Source organism: Danio rerio, chromosome 24, assembly GCF_049306965.1.
Source record: "Danio rerio strain Tuebingen ecotype United States chromosome 24, GRCz12tu, whole genome shotgun sequence".
Classification (NCBI taxonomy): domain Eukaryota; kingdom Metazoa; phylum Chordata; class Actinopteri; order Cypriniformes; family Danionidae; genus Danio; species Danio rerio.
The window spans coordinates 5,040,274-5,061,969 of record NC_133199.1 but is presented as its reverse complement, the minus strand read 5'-3'; the positions used below and the strand labels follow the sequence as shown (position 1 = coordinate 5,061,969).

General features: G+C 35.4%; 1 protein-coding gene across 3 annotated transcripts in view; it reads left to right on the top strand.

Moving 5' to 3' along the window:
• Positions 1-21,696, top strand: part of agtr1b (angiotensin II receptor, type 1b) — a 250,778-nt gene that overhangs the window by 146,816 nt on the left and 82,266 nt on the right. For all 3 annotated transcript variants that reach the window (XM_068217143.2, XM_073941398.1, XM_073941399.1), the window contains one exon: positions 9,818-9,885. The gene's annotated coding sequence lies outside the window, so the exon portion shown is untranslated. The remainder of the gene's footprint in view (positions 1-9,817; positions 9,886-21,696) is intronic.

Below are 21,696 nucleotides of genomic sequence, written 5' to 3'. Positions count from 1 at the left end.
TGATGGTTCCCCACTATCCTTCCATTTTTTACTAATGTGTTGGACAGTTCTTAACCCATTTTTTAGTAATTTCAGCAATTTCCTTCAAGGTTTTCCTTGCTTGTTGCATGCCAATATTTTGACCCATTTGACTATTTTCCATGACCACAGGATGTGTGTTCTGACATGGTTGTTAAAGAAATGAAAATCTACTCTCTGCATTTGTTAGGGTTAAATAGCTAGTGGACCATTTTGGTGTCTGCATCAAATATAATATCTTGAATGCAAATAAATTGTCCACTTTAATTCTTAAAACTTTTGTGAAGATAAAATGTCAAAGTTTGGGTCAAGTAATGTCACACTGTCATTTACTGTACTCGACACATCAATGGAATTGTGTTTTAAATTTACCAATTGGATTTGCATATTTACGAATGGTGTTTTAAATTAACAAATTGGATTTGCATATTTATGAAATGTGCTTTGAGTTTTCGTACTGGATTTGTGTATTTATGAATTGTGTTTAAAATTTACTCATTTGATTTGCGTGTTAACGAATTGCGTTTTGAGTTTATGAAATGGATTTGTGTATTTATGAATATTGTTTTGAATTTACGAATCCGATTTGCATATTTATGAATTGTGTTTTAAATTTACAAATTGGATTTGCGTATTTTGAATTTATGACTAGGGTTTGTGTATTTACGAATTGTGTTTTGCATTCACAAATTGGATTTGCGTATTAGGAATTGTGTTTTGATTTTACAAATTGGATTTGCTTATTTACAAATAGTGTTTTGATTTTATGAATTGGATTTGCGTATATACGAATTGTGGTTTGATTTTACGAATTTAATTTGCATATTTATAAATTGCGTTTTGAATTTACGAATTGGATTTGCGTATTTACGAATTCTGTTTCGATTTACGAATTGGATTTGCATATTTCTGAATTGTGTTTTGAATTCACAAATTGGATTTTCATATTTTTGCGAACTGTATTTTGATTTTACAAATTGTATTTGCGTATTTACTAATTGTGTTTTGAATTTACTAATTGGATTTGCATATTTATGTATTGTTTTGAAATTATAAATTGGATTTGCATATTTCCGAATTGTATTTTGAATTTATCTATTGGATTTTCGTATTTTCGAACTGTTTTGAATTTACAAATTGGATTTGCTCATTCACAAATAGTATTTTAAATTTACGAATTAGATTTGCCTATTTACAAATTGCGTTTTGAATTTACGAATTGGATTTGTGTATTTACAAATTTTGTTTTGAATTTATGAATTGAATTTGCTTATTTACGAATTGCTTTTAAATTTATTAATTGGATTTGCATTTTTAAAAGTTTTGTTTTAAATTTACAAATTGGATTTGTGTATTTACGAATTGTGTTTATGAATAGTATTTTGTAAATGTGAATTGTGTATACATTTTATTTTGTAAATGTATAATTTTTTAGATTGATCTGGCTCCATAAAAAATGCTCTTATAATATTTAATAATTTCTCTTTGCTATGCATCTGTCCAGACAAAGTTTTTGCAGCTGGGTTGTTTGAAAAAGTGTGTGAATGTGTGTGTGTGTGTCTGTGCGTGTGTGTGTTTTGTGAGAGAAAGAGAGAGAGAGAGAAAGTGTCTGAAGATTATTTTTGCAGATGCTTTTGTTCCTGGGCTTGACTTCAAAAAGGAATGGAATTTTGAGTTTAGTTTGGCAGTTTGAGCGAATCAATGAGAATCAGCTGAACATAATATTTTACTTCCAAAAAAAAAAAAAAAGAGCATAAATAGTCAGCAAAGTGGGGCATTTTCTGTCTTGTTTCTTTCCGAAGAACAAAGGGAGGTCATGCGGAAGGGCAGTTGACCTTTGACCCCCAGATTGTGATTAGGCTTATAATAGAAGGTCTAGATTCCCAGTCCATCCTCTCTGATCCCACACACGCCACCTGTTTAAAGCTGAAAGTCTCGAGGGCAGCCACTGTAGACAGATGAGGAGCTTTTAGGGACAAAAACAGGTCCCGTAGGAGCCACTATTGGTAATCTGACTCCTCTTGTAAGTTTTTGTTAGCGAGAGTGAAATGTTTGTGTGATGATGTAACGCACTGATAATTCGGGTTGTCCAAATATCATCTGAAAAACCATTTTGTGTGTTTGTAAAAAAATTCAGTACTATATATATATATATATATATATATATATATATATATATATATACAGTTGCAATCAGAATTATTAAACCCCCTTTGAATTTTTTGTTCTTTTTTTAATATTTCCCAAATTATGTTTAACAGATTAAGGACATTTTCACAGTATATCTGATAATATTTTTTATTCTGGAGAAAGTCTGATTTGTTTTCCTTCGGCTAGAATAAAAAGCGTTTTTTAACCTTGAAAAAGTGTCTTTTATTGAATTTTTATTGACATTTGATTTATTTTTAATAGTTTAAAGTGATATATTTGACTAAAATGTCAGTAAAATGTTAATGTCAAGTGAATAAATTGTCAATAAAAGTCACTTTGTTGAAGTGTAGAGTTGAATTTCAACATCAAAAGTCAACAGAGCAAAGGCTCATTCTGAAAGCGTAACGCTATATACTTTTTTGTAGAGCACCAAATACGTTCCAGGAGCCACGTTTTTTTTGCAGTTTTTGTAGTCACGAATCCACCAGAGGCCACTGTTTATGCTTTTTCAAATCTCAAATTTCTCTCGCAAGTGCTTTTCGCGCCTGCACTTCTCACGTAAATCCACCAGAGGCCACTGTGACTGTGACTGACTGATCAACTCCTCCCAACCAGCTAAACCCAACCAATAGTGTTTTCAAAAGCAATCCAGAAAAAAAAGAAAAGCCCTCGCCTGATTTTCAACCACGTTTTCAGATTTTACCAAATTCTCACGATGTTCTTATTATACCTGCTTTTTTCGCAGGACTCAAAAACGTTGTTGTGGTTAACTCCTCTTTGAGTCTCAAGTCCACCGACATACACTGAAAGCCACTTGGCAAACTGGTAACAGCGGGAAAGCCGTCTACATGGAGGTAGATTGTCAGCGCAAAAGGAACTGCATCATACCACCCCGTAGCGTTCATTTTATAGATGAAATACAACCATACGTACTACTGGCTACATAATTCGCTATCTCTATACATTTATATAGGCCAATGTTTTCAGAATGAGCCTATGTTGGATTGAATACATGAGGGTGAGTAATTAATAATAGAAGTTTGGTTTTTGGGTGAACTAACCCTTAATATCAATGAAACCATATTTCTTTGCCAGATAAATGCAGTAAGTGTATATATTTATCATAATGGACACTAAACCTCAGAGTTAAGATTGTTGAGTGAAAGTAATGTCTAATGCCTCACCATAGTCCATCCCAGTGTTCATCAAATAAGAGGCGCACACAATCAGAGCATAACAAATATGAAAAATCAGCTATGTAAATGATTAATCAAGAAGAGCGTAGCCCACAAAAGAGAGCCCGCGTGTGTAAAATTTAAATGCCAATTGTTAAGCCATGCTTTATTTTTGTGCATGTATTAAACTTTAACTTCCAGTTGGTCGTGCATGGATTATACTGATTACTGGCGTTTCTTTATCAAGCACGGCTACTTCATCCAAAGACTGTTTTATTAATCTAAATGCGCTATTTGTAAAACTCATAATCTGGAGTGGTATTTGCTCATAGCAACTGCAAATTAAATGTAAATGTGATATCCAGAGTAGTCATAATTTTCCCTTCCTTTTTTTGACATGGCTCCCAGAGCAAATCAGTTCAGCGCAAACATTCATTTATCAAAAGGCAATCAACGAATTAAAAAAACACACATACTGTACTGTATTATCCCATTATTGATTTGTACTTGTAATGATGGTAATGCCTGTTTTATGATATTAAGGGGCCGTGAAATTATGTGCTTTCTCCAAATACCAATATCAAAACACCCACTGGTCCTCTTTGCATAAACTCCATCGAGAGGTGGAGAGATGCCGGGGAAAAAAAAAAACCCAATGTGCAAATGGAGCACTGCACTTTCAAAGCCGTATCTGGATATTAATTTCATGCCACAAACAGTGGTCTCCATGCGCATCGTTGTTAGAGCTGTGGCCCCCGGCGACGGATTGATCCACTTCAGCGGCTCAGCGGGGGTGCTGGAGATCTGGAGGGGATCAGCAGGGCTCCAAATCAATAAGGTTAATAGATGTGGGGGCCACGCAGTCAGAGGTGAGCAGCCTGGCATTTTCTGTGCCAATGAAGAAAATTCCTGATGACGAGATGTCACATTCGGGGCCTGCATTAATGTCAGTTTGATTACCTGCACCTCCAGTGTCAGTTAGTGTGTTAGCTGAGGTCCGCGCTCTGACCATTAACTGAAATTATTTTTACCACACGCAAGCCACCCCTCCCTCCCCGCTTACTGTCGCTTCGGGACTTGACTTTGCCATTGCTTCTTATGGCCGGTTGCTACAAATTGGCCAGTCATTTTCACCTCCTCTCTATGGGCCTGATTTCTATACTACCAACAGTTTTATAATCACTTGATGCGTAATTTGCTCTAATTTTGAATTTGCCGTCGAGTATTTGCTCCTTTAAAACATGTGCGCTTAAAGTGTCTTTATAGAAGCTCTCACATCCGATTTCTGAGAGGATGTAATTGCCTTTCACTAAATGGAGGAAGAAGAAGAAGAAGAAAAGGATAAAGGGGGGAAAACAGAACAATTGCGGGAGAACTGCAAAAAGGCTATAAGAAAGGGTCAGTCACAATTCACCAAGGCAAATGAAACGTTTTTTACCCCCTCGGGGGTCATTTTGTTTTAAATTTTGGACTTTAGTTTGAATGCAAGCATTTATTGATGGAATAGTGGGGTTTGATTTAGCTTAAAATCCTCTACTTATCTTTAAAATATGCATTCATGCTTGTTTTTTTTTCTTTTTAAGAAAAATTATGTTCAACTAAAAATGTTAATCATAAATTAAAGTAAATGAATGTACATCATAATAAATAGATAAGCAAACATTCACATACATACACATAGAAGACATCCACTAAAACAATATTAAATAACAAACTATACCAAAAACTATAACAAAAAAATTATTAATAACTAATTTACTATTATATTATAATAGTATATATTATTATATAGATATAGTTATATCGAAAACTATCTATATCTATATATTTTTTCATTCAATCATTCATTCATTCATCAGGGGTTACCACAGCAGAAAGAACAGCCAACTTATCCAGCACATATTTTAAGCAGCAGATCCCCTTCCAGCTGCAACCCAGTACCGGGAGAGACCCATACACTCTCAAATTTGGACTCAAACTCTATTTAACACCAAAATAGATTTTCTATTTATTTATTTATTCAATTATTTAAGTCTTTGGACTGTGGGGGAAACCAGAGCATCTGGAGGAAACCCACACAAACACAGGGAGAACATGCAAACTCCACAGAGATATGCAACTGACCCAGCCAGCACTTGAAAGATTATAATTATTAGTCTTATTATTCTTCTTATTATTATTAGCCCTTTCAGCTAGAATGAAAGCCGTTTTTAATTTTTTTAAAAACATTTTAAGGTAAAAATTTTTGCCCCTTTAGGCTTTTTTTTTTTTACATAGCCTACAGAACAAATTATCATTATAGAATAACTTGCCTAATTACCCAAACCTGCCTAGTTACCCTAATTAACCTAGTTAAGCCTTTAAATGTCGCTATATAGAAGTGTTGTGAAATATATATATATATATATATACATAATTCAGAAGTGTAATAAAAGTGTGTAAAAAAAAAAATAATGTTTGACTAAAGATGTCTTTCAAAACACAGAACATAGACGCAGACATTCCCCATCCATGTGTCCTAGTCAAAGCTAACGAGCTCACAGTATGGATAACAAGCGCTGGCCTGCAATTAAAGGCTTCCACCGCCACAGACTTCACAACTCAGGAAGTTTGCGCTCGTCCCTCTCGCATTGTGCCAAACACAATCCCATTAGCATTTTTGAAAGGGGCCTTTTCAAATGTTTCGATGCACATAGTCTTGGCCCTTGAATGGCGGAATGCAAATGGGGTGCTACTCGGCCTATTATGCCAATATCCAAGCCTCCGTACCTGCCTAAAGTCTATACAGGGGCCCATTGTGGCAGTCGGGAGGAGGTAACCTGCCTCTACCACACCTTTTATTATCAGAGCACCAGCGAGTGGTGATTACTGCTAGGTGAGAATGAAGAAACTAGTTTAGGTCATGCTGACTGTGTCAAACTCTCAGAAATATACGCCTCTTGTGCTAATTCAGATGCACCAAACAAAAGGAAAGCACCGGAAAAAAAAAAATATAGAGCATGACAAGCTTCGTTTGCATTCGCAGCTTAATCCTAATGGAAGCTTTATGGTGGAGAGTTTGTTCATTGTCATTCACAACCCTCCCCTGGATGAGATTAAGATGAATCGCAATAAAAAAAGCATTCACTAGGATCTGACAGACATTTCATAGGTCCTGCAGATTTAAAGGATAATCGTCTCTTGGGTTTATTTAGATAACATGCATTACAATCCACTTTTTAACCTTTGCTGCCACTTCTTCTCAGCTCCAATATGAAGCTATTCTTAAGGAATATTTAGTGTTTCATATGTGGCATTACGTTTGAGCGTCTTCTCGTGACATTAAAGCGAATGTCAAATATTATTCATTAATCAAAGGCTGTTTGAAGTGGGTGGATGGCTGTCGCGATTCTCTAACTCTCTTCACAGAGAGAGAAAGCACCAAAGAGGGCCAGTTTTTGAACTGAACTTTTTCATTTTGTAGATTCAGAGCATGATGTGAAGAAACATGGAGGCATAGTTCATAGCACAGGAACCATTATGCAATTTGCTGTTCTCAGATCAACACACTTGCTTTTTTTCTGAATTTACTTTCATATACAGAAGTTGCCAAGTGGCATCATATCACCATAAAGAGTTCATTTTACCCACAACCTGCAAACATATGACATTGAATGTATTTGCGGTTTCCCAAAAATGGAACATAGGGCACATTTTCCCAGTTAGCCTGTGCTGGTTCTGCATGCTATAGCCATGGTTTAGAACAAAATTAGAGAACAGTTTGAAAACAATAGGTCTTTTCTGTAAATCTTCATCATTTGTAATGTTAGCAATGCTAGTTTTACAAAATGCTAGTTTTACAAAATAAGCAAAGTACTTCAATAAAAAACATTTCATCTATCTACATTGTTAACAATTTCCTGTAGAATCTACAATAACTTACTGGCAGCAGATTACCAGTAACTTACTGTAACTTACCATTTTCATCACCATTTATCTTGCTGTCTATGTATTTACATGTCTTTGCTATAAAATATACAGTAATTTTTACTATGCAACTTTAAAATACAGTAACATTACTGCTAAACTGTTCTACAGTAAAATTCAGCTCTTATTAAATTTCAGTTTTCCAGTAACCTACTTTAAATCAATAAAAATACTGTATTTATATTTACAGCACCATTTACCTTGCTGTGTATGTATTTACAGTATTGTATGTGTTTACTATAAAATATATAAAACATTTTCTGTATGAAAATGAAAACTTGAAATACAGCAGCATTACTGTACAACTGTCCCACAGTAAAATACAGTTCATAATACAGTTAAATACTGTGTAATTTGCAAAAATCATTAACTATCTATCTATCTATCTATCTATCTATCTATCTATCTATCTATCTATCTATCTATCTATCTATCTATCTATCTATCTATCTATCTATCTATCTATCTATCTATCTATCTATCTATCTATCTATCTATCTGTCCGTCCATCCATCCATCCATCCATCCAATCATTGTCTATCTATCTATCTATCTATCTATCTATCTATCTATCTATCTATCTATCTATCTATCTATCTATCTATCTATCTATCTATCTATCTATCTATCCATCCTAAACACACTTGGGTTTTTTTCACGAGTTCACTTTTATTTACATTAAAAGAGGTACATGAATGACTTATATGCTATGTTAGAATCCATACACTATACTCTTAAATAGGCCACTATAAGAGGCGGCATCCATTTGTAAAAGTCATAGAAATCCATCTATTTAGAGTCTATCGGCTGAAAGTAATGAAGATCAAGTCACTGCATTTTTTTAGTAGCACAAAATTAAACCGAATCAGTATTCAGGCAGCATCTTTTAAGTTCCATAGTAAATGTTTGTTAGTGCCCTTATTGGCACTAACGCATTTATTAGTGTTTTGAAGGCCGGCTTTACAAGGCTGTGTTTTGTGTGTTGTTGTACGTTTATTAGCTGCTCTGTGTCTGTTTTTGCTGTTGGTTTGTTTGGTCTCTGTGTGGGACTGGAAACTCTTCAGCCACCGGTGACCAGCAGCAGGTGAGGGCCGCAAACCTCTTTTGAAGTCCTGGCTCCTTATTGATCGTGTGCATATTCTAAAAATCAAAGAGGGCTTCAAAGGCATATCTAAACTCTAAAAGACCCCTGCGTGCCCAAAACAGGCCGAGCAGTGACAGCGTGAACAAGCAAAGCAGGTGGTGCTCGAGGAGCTCCAACCTCCCCCCCGGCACCACTGACCGTCCCGGGACTCCCTCATTACACTACTAATGTCAGTAATGGCCATTTGTGACAAGAACAAATCCTGGGGACTGCTTTATATGATCACGCGTGGCCAGACTAGCCGCTAGCTATGAGCATGTATTGATGTGTTTCTGCTGGGCGGTGCATTAGTTAGTGAGTCCACTGTATGTGGTTGGAATTAAAACCTGGAATAACAAGTCCTTTATGTATTAATTGAAAGCTATATTGAGGAATGACACTAGGCTACATGCAGTGTGAGTGAGTGTACCCTACTTGTGAGTCAATCCATAGAGGGGTTGTTTAATAAAGTATGGCATATCTATAAGTTTTATTTTAAACTTAAATTTTTGTATTTATTTTATGTATTTTTAGTCAACATTATTCATCATTAGATACCACAAGTGAGTAGTCTGAATATTTCATTCATTCATTCATTTTCCTTCAGCTTAGTCCCTTTATTTATTCGAGGTCGCCACAGCGGAATGAACCGCCAACTTATCCAGCATATGTTTTACACAGCGAATGCCCTTCCAGCTGCAACCCATCACTGGGAAACATTCAAACACACTCATTCACACTCATTCACTATGGCCAATTTAGTTTATTCAGTTCACCTATACCGCATGTCTTTGAACTATGGGGAAAACCGGAGCAAACCCACGCCAACATGGGAAGAACATGCAAACTCCACACAGAAATGCCAACTGGCCCAGCTGGGACTCGAACCAGTGACCTTTTTGCTGTAAGGTGACAGTGCTAACCACTGAGCCACCGTGTCACCCTGAATATTTTTAAAATGTTAATAAATTACTTGTTTAATAAGGTTTGATGCCAACTTCTACCTTCATTAAAGCCATATCATTGGTACAGCCGACACTAGTAATATGAAGGCTCAGGATACGATGCCTGGCATGCTTAACGCCAAGTTTTGTGAGATTAGGCTTCCAGATGAAAGTTTGTTTAAGACCTAAGTTGTGTCTGAAGTAACCAATTTGAAGTAACATTCAGTATTTTTGGATGTATACAAATTATATTTTTTTTAAATCATCAGTCCAAGACTTAATCCAATGATTAAAAAGTTAAATGGCCTTTATTGATATGGCTATTCTCTTAAAAACAGCAGTCGTGTGCACACATGCTTTACAACTTTTTTTCTGTCATACATTACATCATTTCTAGTCTAATAACATGACACTGTTCTTTTCTGTATCTGTGTTGTCAGGTGAAAGTGGACACATCAGCAGGACTCAGGAGTCTGACCCTCGTCCTCTGCTGGATGTATCTCCTCACGTGAGTCTCTGTTCTGACCTCAGTTCTTCTGATTTAATTCGCACTCCTGTCAGCTTTCTGCCCTCTTCTTACACCAGCTGAACTTTTGTGAACTGACTAGTCTAAGCAATCATTCATAGTGTTACATAGTGTTTTTTTTAATCTGGATTAAAACAAAAATATCTATAATAATGATAATGAACATAGCTGCAAGCAGCAATTAAGGGGCCAAGCAGTCCAGAGGCAGAATGAGCAAAGCAGTCCAGAGGCCAAAAGCAACAAGGTTAGTACGGAGCATCAGACAAAGTGAAACAATGAGTTTTTGAATACATTTGAAGGATGTAATGATTGATGAAAAAATAGCTAACCTGGGAAAATCAGACATCATCTGACTCAGCATGCTCCGAAAAGTGTATGAATTTTGGATTGAGAATGTATAAGAAAAAAAAAAAAAGCCAATTTTTGTATCAATGGTTCACTAGGTGCACCAGTGCACAGATTCTGCTATTTCTGCTAGAAACCACAGACCATAGTTGTCAAAACACACAAATTTTAGTGTGAATACGTCAACACATTACAAAGATATCGCCTCAAGTCCATTTTCCCAAGCTCTACCTTAGAATTGTTCGCAAGTTAACCAATAATCGTTTGTTCAACTTGAATTCCATAACGTTTGGTCAGCATTGTCTGCTGATGATGTGATTCAGTTTTATTGAAAAGCGGATACACGGCCTAGGAGGAGTTTGATAAAATAGGTTTTCAAAATAGCGAAAAACATTTTATGACAGAAAATTACGTCATAAGGTAAAATTTTGATTGTAGCCCATTTGGTTCAAAAGTTATAACAATTAACATAAGTGAAACTGGACAAGTGGTGATGCTGGAAAGTTTGAGTTAGAGAGTCCAAATTTGTTGTGGTTGAAGATCAGACTGTCCTCTATCAGTGTGCCAAATGCCACAAACGGTTCACAGAGCTGCCATAGACTCCCAGAGCGGAAGAAGAAGAAGCGGAAGCATAATAATATGAACTGAAACGGATACAATAGGTGCCTAGACACCTTGCCCTCTAATAATATTAGCAACAAAAAATCCAGTGCATACAATGCCATTGTGTTATAATGTGTTATATGATTTAACTTTAAAAACATATTTATTTTAACTTTTAAATTATTATTTTAAAAAATAAATCATAAATAAAATCGGTCAGAATTTACAATGCTTATTGCACATTTTTTATTAAGGTATTTTTTAAAGGTTTAAAGTGTTTTTTTAGGGTATTAAGGTAAACAAGTTAATCCACACACACACACATACACACACAAAACTGTATTGGTAATCCCTAATCAAAACTGATTTGCTTAATAGGGGTGTCAAAATTACTTGTTTTTTTGGTGCACTGCGATGCAGACGCAGATAATTCGGTATCGGTTCAGTAATAATCATAACCGGTTGTTATGTACTGACGTCATCTATCTCCTATGTGCTCTGTCATGAGGGAGGTAAGCGCTGGTATTTACAACGATTAGGAGCCAACTCAGGGCCAGCCCGTATCATGGGCATGGGCACTTTTTTTCATTTTATTTTATTTATTTTTAAAAAAAATTATTTTTATTATTTTTTAAACGCATATTGCGAGGGCTTAAGTGTGTATATGTGTGTGTGTGTGTGTGTGTGTGTGTGTCTGTGTGTGTGTGTGTGTGTGTGTGTGTGTGTGTTTGTTTGGTGCTGTCTATGTTTGTGTATGAGTTTGAATGAGACAGTGTGGTGCTGTGTGTCTGTGTGTTTATACAGACAGTTTGTTATAGCCTCTCCCCAAAATATAACACTGTGTATGGAAAGCATCGTCGATGCACCGAGATATCAAATTGAACCAAATCGATGGCATGATAATCGTAACCAAACCGAACTGTGAGACCAGTATAGGTTCACACCTCTATTGCTTAAACTCAAAGAAGCAGTCTTTCTCTGATGATGTCAGTTAGACGGCTTGGGTAAAATATGCTTTTTCTCACCTCTCCAACAGTTAGTTTTCTGCAAGTAAAGGTAAGAGATGGAGTGCAAAAATAAAGCTCTCTACTCAATCTTTGGTCTCAGTAGAAAATATGTCATCATACTGAAATAGAAAATAAGGATAAAAAAGCTATTTAAATGTTACTCAAATGTTAATTTAAGTAGTTTATTAATTATTTACTTACTCATTCAAAACCATTTACTGTTAAATACAGTTACTCAAGAATACTGTCTTTGTAGCTGTATTTATAAACTGCTTACTTATGCCTTATTAATGTAGAGTTAATGCTTTACAAATGATGAATTGACTGTTTGCTGATACATAATAAATTATTTATAGTCTAAATTATTAATTATTCATTAATTATTATAAATTATAAATGATGTATATATTGTGCAGTTATTATAGTGTTAGCCGACTAAAATTTGTTGAAAAAAAATCACTCCGTTAAAAATATTTCTAAAATATTAATAGCAATTTTAATAATCTGTTTTGACTTCAATGAATTTTGCTAAGTGTAATCGTACACCATATTTAAAATCTCCTAAAACTGCAGAAGTGTGTTCGATTCTAGACTGTGAAATGCTAAACTGAAACAAAACCTGCCCCATGTTGTGGTTTGCTTCAAAGCCGCTGAATAGATTGTTTTATGGGCTTCCAGTCAGATCAGGTTTTGTTCTCTGTATATTTGTAGCTCTCTTTAAAACACATGTAAGCAAACAATCAGACACTGAATAAAGCATGTTCCTCAGGACTTAACACTGGATAAACGAGCCCGAATTTTAAAACCGTAAAGTTCTTTAAAGGTCCTAAGTCTTAAATAAGCTGCTTGAGGGAGAGAGCGAACACACAAGAATGGCCCAGCCGGCCTTTTCTTTGCATGCAAACAATGCAAACAATGAACTTACTGACCCCCAAAATCCTCTTTCGTAACATTCGAGGGTGTTGCCGGCCATGTTTTATTGACTGCCGTAGTTGTATGTGGATTTTTGGAGCTATTCAAATGGACACCTCTCAAAAGGAAATGCTAAATGCTGCGTGCTCTCATCTTTAAAGTGAAGAACGGTGGAAAAGACACGTTTTATCTTGTAAGATAAAAAAAAACTTTTTGTAGGATACTTTGATCGTTTTTGGATTAAAAGTATATTAATTGATTTATTTTATCCTTTTTTTTCTCAAAATAATCATTGCAGTACAAAAAATGCATATTATTATACTGCATTTGAATTAAGCTCAATAAAGTATAGATATAAATAGATATAAATTAATTTCAATATTTAATCATTAATTATGCTTATTACTTTATTTTCCCATTTTTAAAAGTCAAGAACATATATATTATAATGTACAGTATATCAGTTAAAATGGTCTATTTTACGATATTTCAATTACATTTGATAATTTTAAATTACATGTAAAACTATTTTTAACACATTTCTAAACATAATAGTTTTAATAACTCATCTCTAATAACTGTTTTATTTTATCTTTGTAATATATATGTAATATGTATGTAATATATATATATATATATATATATATATATATATATATATATATATATATATATATATATATATATATATATATATATATATATATATATATAATCTTTGTAAATAAAACAAATAAGACTTTCTCCAGAAGAAAAAATATTATCAGACATACTGTAAAAATTTCCTTGCTCTGTTAAACATCATTTGGAAAATATTTAAAAAAGAAAAAACAATTAAAAAGGTGCGAATAATTCTGACATCAACTGTATATAAATATTTATGAACATAAATGAGTTAATTTGTTAATAATAAATAAATAACATTTAAATAATAAATACGTTTAAAAACTAGTAGTTAAATAATAACATAATGTTTAATAATTATTAACATATTATTAAAACCAAAAACAATCCATGTTAGTTTTATTTGATGAACCTGGACTAACATGGATTGACAACGAACAGTTGTAATTTTAATAATTAAATGATTAATAAATGTTTTAGCGATATTATAATGCAAATTCTGGATATGAGTAGTTAGTAATGCATTATTGTACAAAGTGAGACCTTATTGTAAAATGTCCCAATTAACTGCCATAAAAACATAAAATAAGCTGCACTTTCTCATTAAAATTACATAATGTTTCTTTTTCATATATACTTTAATTATCATCAGTATTGAGTGAGTTACTAATGACCAATTACATCTTTAAAGTGTACTTAATATATTTATAAATTACTATGTCTAAAAAGTATCTCAATTACTCAATAAGTCATTGAATTACTTTACTCGATACTTGTTAAAATCCTGATAAATCTAAATGCATAGACAATAGAAATTAAATTTGAGAAATGTAACACTTAAAGAATAATAAATATTATGAATAAAATATGTAAATGGAAAACTACATTTGCTGTTTATACAAACTACTTATTTAAATTGAGCTAAAACAACTCAATTCTGGATTTTTTTTTTTTTTTTTTTTTTTTTACAAAAAAATTGTAAAAACCAAAATAATTTAACTTCTTTATGTTGTCCCAACACAAATTTATTTTGTGGAACTTAGTTATTAATATTTTTTTGAATGTGTGCTGTCATTAATTTATGACTCAATTCATTGTTTTTTAAACTCATTCAATCATCTTGATAAATCTAACCTTCTGAAAAAATGAATCATACTTCAAAATACATTTGCATTTTGTTATTATGTTACTCTGAATTGATTATTCCAGATTTATTCACAATATTTAATGCAAGTACATTAAGTAACTGTAATAAAAGCAATCCCTTACATTACTTTTTTTGTGGAAAAAGTGATCTAATTACAATAAATAATTACTAATTACACCTAACCAAATGCATATAAGCAGTTTTCACTCAAAATTACTAAAGTAATTTTCACAAATTTTAGCAATTAACATATTGAATTAAACATGAAAGTCAACTAGTATTTTCTTTTTTCTTTCTTGTTTATTATACACAAAGTACCATGTGTGTTATTCCGAACGTGCTATTTAAATACGTCCCCCGACATGTGTTCTTTATGCGCGAAACCAGCATGTGTGTTTCTGCGGTGAGCAAAACTGACCTCAAGTGGAACGGTTTAAAGATTCACCATCTGAAGGCAGACATTAGAAGGATGCAGCCAGAGGTTTCGTGTTTACATTTCATGCTGTGAAACTTGTCGAAGAAGAGCGAACAAACCATGGGTGTAGAGAAAGAGCCTAGCAGGGGTTGACCAATCACAGCACATCATCCGCTTCCGTGTTTGTGCTCCATGACATGTAATTATAACCTAAACATTAGAAGTGCTTCAAAAGGCCAACGAACATATATGCCTGTTCCTTCCCGAGCGTTGTTTCCAAATTGGCCTATTCGAGACAAAACTGCCCTAAATGAGCTGTGAATGTTAAATCTGTGTCCCGTAAAAAAAAAGTAGGTGTTTTTTTACAGACTTCAGTCACAATGCCTTGCAAAAGGACAATTGGCACATTTAGGAACTGTGTGAAAAAGTCCTGTGTCTGCAGAACTATGGCAGACTGGAGAATATGAATAGGCTTTTTACAGGTCAGAGCTTCCATTCAGCCCACTGACATTGTTATTATCTGACGGTCATGGATGTGGCTAATTAATATTCCCATCATACCCTATCGGGCAAATTAGTCAAAAAATATGCTCCAGACAGTGCTTTCGCAGTCTCGCACACACATTTGCACTTCATACTTTGACTTGTTGACTTGGCTGTTCTGAAGCTACATAGCAAGCTCTGTATTCAGCAAGCTGCTTTCTAAGGATACTCTTACTCCAGGGGAGGAGTGGAAAGGGTTGGTGAAGACTAGCAAAATAGCATTCTTTTTACATAGAAGGATATTTAGACAAGGAAAGGCAAGGCAAGTTTATTTATATCCTACTGAGACCCGAATTATTTTTTTTCTTTCTTTTTTTTCCCCCTTTTTTTTTGTGATTTCCTACATTCTTTGGGTTAAACAAAATCTACAATTAGGAGTTTCTACATTTTGTTTTTAATTTTACAGCATGTCCACTGTAGTGGACCACAGGATCATTTTAGTTCAAAACGACCGCCACTCAGACAACAAAACTGTACAGGATATGGCTGTAAAGGGATAATAGTCCAATATAAATGTAACAAAAAAAAAGCCTTTTTTTTCCTTTTGAATTGAAATTCCTGAAAGTCTAAAAGAGAGCCGAACTCAATAAAAAAATAAATAAATAAAAAATATATGTAACATAAACGTGATCAAAAACTGATTGTCATTCTCTAATTGTCTCTAATTCTCTAATTGTCAGACTGTAATTCAGAGTCTCCCTCAACTATCTTATAAAGAATCCTCTCTGCTTCAGTTCTGCCTCCTACAACATGGAGTCAATAATTACATTAGGATGGTCCTGGTGGACGGATGATATGAAAAAAGGATGATATTTTGAAACACAAACAAGTCATCACAAACAAAATCATATATATATATATATATATATATATATATATATATATATATATATATATATATATATATATATATATATATATATATATATATATATATGTAACAATAATGGTAGAAAAAAAGAAAAAAAACATTTAAAAAGCAAAATTTTACATGCCTCTCTTCTTCCCATAAAGTGTGCTGTTTTTGTATGTCAGCCATTTTGAATGCAGTGTAAGAAGTGGTTCCTAGCATGCCAGCCAATCAAATGACATATCACTAGAAAGCCCTCTGAACAGTACAACAGGACTTGACAGAGTAACTCAAAAAAATCTAAGAAAATTGTATGAAAATGCAATGTCCACTACAGTGGACACAAGTCAATGTGCGGGGTGTCAGGAGGATGAGCACATTTCATACACAGTGGCAATTCAAACTGCTTTACATAAACACGAATAAAAAAGACAAGTTTAAGAAAATAAAAAACAAATAATAAAATGATTAAAAACAGATTAAAATGTATTAAAGCAGGTTATAAATGAATGAAATAGAAAAGAAAGACAATAGTGCAATTTTTCGGATGTAGCACAGTGCTCATTCAGTAAGGCACAGCTAAACAGATGTGTTTTCAGTCTCGATTTGAATGTGCCTAATGTTGGAGCACATCTGATCATTTCTGGAAGCAGATTTCAGCAGTAGGAGGCGCTGTTAGTAGCTGAAAGCCGATTTACCCTGCTCTGATTTCCTGGTTCTGCTTAAAATCCTGGCAGCAACGTTCTGGATGGGCTGCAACTGTCTGACTGTCTTTTTGGGAAGGCCAATGAGGAGGCCATTACAGTAATCCACCCTGCTGCTGATAAAAGCATGAACACGTTTTTACTGGAAACAAAGCATCTAATTGTGCAATGTTTTTGAGATGATCGTATGCTTACTAACTGCTTTGACATGACTATTGAAACTCAGATCTGACTCCATAGTCACACCAAAATTCTTGACCTTATTTTTTGTTGTTTGACCCTTAGAGCCAACGTACGCATTCACCTTGAGAACCTCATCTCTGTTCTCTGTTCTTTTCTTTTTCTGGATTGCTTTTAAAACTGTAGATTGGATTTAGGGAAGTTGGTGGGCAGTTCAATCGGTGCTTTTGAAAACACTATTGGTTGGGTTTAGGGAAGGAGGAGGGTCTCAGTCAGTCAGTTGACAGCGACCTCTTTGGTGGATTTATGCGAGAACAGCAGGCGCGAATGGAGATATTTGAGATCTTAAAAAGCATACACATCGGCCTCTGGTAGATTCGCAAAATTAAAAACTGCAAAGAACTTACCTTCTGGGACATACTTGGCACCCTCTAGAAATGTATTTAGCGGTACATTTTCAGAATGAGAGTGGGTTAGTTGATCTGCCTTTTAGAAAAGTGTGTGCATCATTTAGGGATGTCCAGATCAGATCACGTGATTGGAAATCAGGCCCGATCACGTGGTTTCAGACTCAATCGGAATCAGACGTTACCTACTGATCAGGATATATATATATATATATATATATATATATATATATATATATTTCTCATTCTTTTTTAACACATCTATAGATATACTGTGGCACAGAGTTAGACCTCTTTCTTGACTGAAACAGCAACACTTACGACATGACATCACTTTGTTGCAGAGATGCTATTGGTTAAATGCCAGCAAAGTAGAACACGGAAGCAGCTTGAAGCAGAAAACACGAGTATGTCTGCCGTCTGGAGGTATTATAAAGTTGTTGACAACAACATTGCCATAGCAAACTGTGAGATATGTAAACTTGGGATTGGAATTTTAAGTTAAGGTGCTAATTGTTTTCATATTTACTTCTGCACTGAAGTCTAAATTTGAAGAATTGATGTTATTTATTGCTTGATTGTTCAAGCTACCTCACAGAAGTGCTCGATCTGTTTGTTAACAAAGTTGTTGAATGTTACAATAAGGAACATCCTTGATCTGTTTCTTCGCTCTTCTTTATTCTTTTATTTATTTTTTTTTTATATTATAGAATTATCAGATTGGTTTTCGGTATTGGTAGACACTCAAAATCAAATGAATCGGACTCGAAGGCAAAAAAAAAACCTAATTGGGATATCCCTAGTATCAATGTTGTTTCCTTTTATTTGTATTCCTTTGTTACAAAACCCAATGAGCTTAGTAGATTTTAAAACAGAGCAATACAAATAAAAAAAAGTGTGAATCACCAGTTCAGTGGCGAAATCTGTTCATTGCTAAAATTCCATTTTCAAGTCAATCAAATAAACTTTTATCCTCATTCGTAAAGCTTTTATTTCCCTCAAGTCAGGTAATTCTCCACCATTTTATTGTTTTATGACCGATATCTCATTATCATCATTACTTAAAATAAACTGTCCACTTCTCAGCGTTTTTAGTGTTATGCTCTCCAAATCAATTTATGCACTCACAAGGAGCGCCGCACCTGAAATCTATTTCATTACCGTGCTTTCCTGACACAAACACCTCAGACCGCGTCCGACTTCTCGCTAATGTCGCCATAACAATAAAACTCTATCATATGAATTTGTCAGTATAAAGTCTCAGGCCTGAGGCGGTGGGTTATTGTTTTATTCTATTAGCCTCTTATTACCAGCACTCCTAGAGACGCCTGAACATTTATCAGGTCGTGTACAAACGTCTGGAACATATGACGGCTGCTCTCTCCATGTCTGCTTCAGGGCAAACGCAAACCGTAGGCTGTGTTAACAAACTAATGGCTCTCTGTGCATCTGTTATCAGACTGCACCTGGTCCAGTTCATGCTACACGGGCATGTCACTGTCACTATATATATATTTCATTAGGTAGTTTTACCCTAGTGAGTTTATCTCAATTTTTTTCTCTGTTGTTCTCTGTTTCTCTGTTTTCAGAAATAATATGTCAAAATTTAAGTTTTTTTTTTTAAAACAAGCAAGATAATATTCCAATGGGATAAGCAAAATAATCTTGTTTTCAATAAGCAGCATTGATTAGGCATTAAGTCAAGGTAGAAAAAATGCCATCGAAACAGTATACTGTAAATAAAATAGAAATAATAGAAGTTCAAATCAGTTGCATGGCCTACAAATTTTTTTCTCCTAAAAGGCAATGAGATTGTCAATTTGTAGAAAGCAACTAAAACATATGCAACACTACAAAGGTCTGATTCAAGTCCTCTTATGCATATCTAAAAGCTTACTATGTACTGTTGCTGTGACTGTAACAACATATTTGACACTTTCATTGAGGCTCTAAATTTGTGGCAAATCAAACCATTCGACCTCTGGCCTGGTGCTCCATTTCTTGACTTTCAGCATGCGAGCAGCAGCCGTTGGCTATATACACCACCATCTACAGAGTAATTACCAGACTATTTCAAATAACGCCACAGCAATCAGCCGGTGATAACATGCAATTAAGATGCGCTCCCAGATCAGAGAACTCGCCATCGCACGTAACCAATCTTACCGCGACGTCTGCCAAGATAAAGTGGCCATCTCGTGAAATGTCAAACAGTAGTGATATAATCAGATTCGCTTTCAATTAATATGCATGTCCCCCTGTCCTGTGCTCACTTGTGATATTGACAGTGATATATCGAGCTCATCTTAGCGGAATTTATCCCTGAGACACTCATTTTTCTGAAGGTTTCTCTCCCTGTCTTGTTCTTCCTCTGCCTGCGAGCTGTGCGTGATCTTACTCGACCCCCCTCCCTCTCAACCACCCCAAAATCATTCCTAGGATTAGGTCTTCATGTCAGTTCCAAGAGGGGTTGATAATGCGAAAGGGCGGCGATATAAATAGTATTGAAATCTAATTGTTTGTAACGTTGCTTCACCCTCATGTTAAGTCCCTGGGCGTCCTGTTGGAGGAAGGCAGGCAGCCGTGGATGACAGAAGCTCTGGGACTTGCCGTCCCAGGCCCGTAGAGACATTTTCAACCCGCTCGTCTGGAGCTCATCTATGCACATTTCCAATCAAATCCCGAGAAACGTCGAGCGGCGAAATATTGTACAGGCAAACATTATGCAGCACTTCACGACGTTGTAAAACACTCGAGTGGATGTTGAGCCCCTTGCCATGCAGCCGTTTGGAGTTGTGTGAATTAATTTCGCTGATGAATTGCGGTTTCCACTGCTGGGAGAGAGCATGTGTGTGTGTGTGTGTTTGTGTGGCTGTGCTGTCACAGACAGCAGGCTGCTCGGTCACATCTGAGTGGGCCGTACCATCCAGCCTCGGGGGCTACAGTACTCACCGCTCCTAGATTGAAACATCCCGTGTCATTTCCTGCTTCGCTGACTCCGCCAGTCAGGGAAAAAGAGAGGGCTGAAATATGAATTGTGCTTGCCCTCCTTCAGAGCTGATTATCGGCCTAGGCCTTTCAGATGGCTCCCCGTTTCACGGTGGTCCCAGGAAAGAGCCTCCAAAGAAGCCAAATGAGACGGCAATGGGATCAGCCACGTGTTGTACTTGTGTAGTCAAGCCATTGTTCCAGCGGAGCTCAAAAGGAGATGCTTGACTGAGTCCTTTTTTCCATATACTCCTTGCTGGATGTGTGTGGTTTTGTGTGTGTTTGCATGCGTGTGTTCTTCACGTCGTCAGCAGTCAGACCAGGAGATATCCTAAGATGAGGTTTCTACGAGGGACCCTTCTCTAATGGAGCTATCCGTCAGCTATCCGAGTTGCGTTCTGGCCCCTGCACCGTAGGGTCTTTTCTTTAATGCTAAAGCGCAGGGTCTAAGCACTGCTAGTGGGGGCCATTTGTCAAAACGCGTCTGGGGGAAACTTGTTAGGCGTTTTCGCTGAGCTTGAAATGCTTCCAGGTCTTTTGTGCCGTGGGTTGTGCGATATCTATTTCCATGTGTTATGATTAAATAAAAGGCTGTCTGTGCTGGATTACAACTCATGCTTGGTGATGTTCTGATGCTTCTTAGACGCACAAAAGTGGTAGTTTACTCATCGTCATCTTGGTTTTTTAAATGCACTATCATAATTAATGACAAGCATGGTTTGCTAAGTACTGGGAGCTATATCACTTGCATGTTATAAATGCTAAATATTAACAACAGAGCCTAAAATATTAAAATCAATTGATGTTTTTTGTTTGTGAAACATGTGTGAATTGAAATAATCAGCATAACTAACTGGTTAAGTGTGCATATATTGTGTAATATAATGCAAACGTGTGGAGAAATGCTATATTCATTAATTAAACTGGTAAATACACTCACTGGTCACTTTATTAGGTACACCAGAATTTGGCATCAACAATATGAAAGCATGGATTTATCCTGCCTTGTATCATCAGTTCAGGCTGGTGGTGGTGGTGTAATGTTGTTCGGGATATTTTCTTGGCACA